Source organism: Ornithorhynchus anatinus, chromosome 1 (genome assembly GCF_004115215.2).
Source record: "Ornithorhynchus anatinus isolate Pmale09 chromosome 1, mOrnAna1.pri.v4, whole genome shotgun sequence".
Taxonomy (NCBI): domain Eukaryota; kingdom Metazoa; phylum Chordata; class Mammalia; order Monotremata; family Ornithorhynchidae; genus Ornithorhynchus; species Ornithorhynchus anatinus.
The window spans coordinates 84,938,711-84,939,994 of NC_041728.1; positions in this window are offsets into that span (position 1 = coordinate 84,938,711).

The following is a 1,284-nucleotide window of genomic DNA, read 5'->3' on the forward strand; positions in this document are numbered from 1 at the left end:
GAAGTGTCTTTCCCTCATTTCATATATTTGAGGATGGTTCCAATTGCTGGTGGAGAAATTCTGCATGTACAATTTCAGCTTTTCAGGAAAGCGCGCTGCCCCACCCGGGAAGTTCCCCAGAGAGGATTTGGTGCAAATCCTCCCGCCGTCTTCATGTTTGATTCATCCGTAATGTAACGAGTTCCTCTTTCTCACGATAGTTCTCTGGTTTTTCTCTTTTTAAGGTTGTCAGTCAGTGTGAAAGGGAATGTGTTCTTTCATTTTCCATGTAGCAAGGTTCCGCTTAGTCTCAAATGCTCCATGAAAGTTAATGCAGCTCCCTCCCCGGCCCCCACCCCCTGCCATTCGAGAGCGAAGTACAGTCGGGATTTGCTGGGGAGGAAGGATGAGAGCAAGCGAGGGGTAACGGGTGAGGAGAGCAACATGAGGGAGATGGGTGGAGAGCCTTGAGACCGTGTGTGAGGTGTTTTATTTGAAGCGAAAGGATTCGGGAAGCCGGTGGAAGGTTTTTGAGAGGAGATGTGGGCCGAGCAACACTTCAAGAAGATGACTCGTGTGTATCGTAATAGGTGGGACGACAAGGCCAATGGTTAGTCATCTGATTACACTAAAATATTAACTAATTGGAAAGATCTTCTGTTTTGGTGGGAGTTTTTTAAGTTTACCAGTGAAGAGTATCCAGATTAAGGTTGTAAACTAGAGGTGAGGAACTGCATCTTTTACTTTTTTAGTACGCTCCCATGTTTGACACAAATGGTGCTTTAATAATACCGTTATCCAAAATGTACCCTTTTGCTCATTTTTTGAGTCTTCAGCTGCAGGCAGTTCATGTTATAGCCATCAGCAAAATGGTCTGCATGTAGTTTTAAGCCCCCTTTGCTACTTGTCTTGAGTTTCAGTCTCTACTGAGTCTATGGGATCCCCAGTGAGGAGGCCAGTGACAGTTAAAACAAGCAACTGGGAATCACAGTTATGAGCTCTGGCCCCTTCATTACTGTCGATGCTGCAGAGCAAATTAACCCTTCTGAGGAGCTCAACTCCCTCTTATAGGAGCGCTTTGAGATTCCTCAGGAATGTGCTCAGAGATCTCTGAAAAGCGGTAAAATCTTGGCTCACCTTATTCTATGACTAAGCAGCAGGGATTCAACGTAATATAGCACTACGGTATTTTTTCCGAGATGTAATTGTCACAATTTTCTGTTCAGAAACGTTTTGAGTATCTGCTTGGAGATCACATCTGGGGAGATTGTTAAAATCTGTGGATATTCAGAAGTCAGACCACTT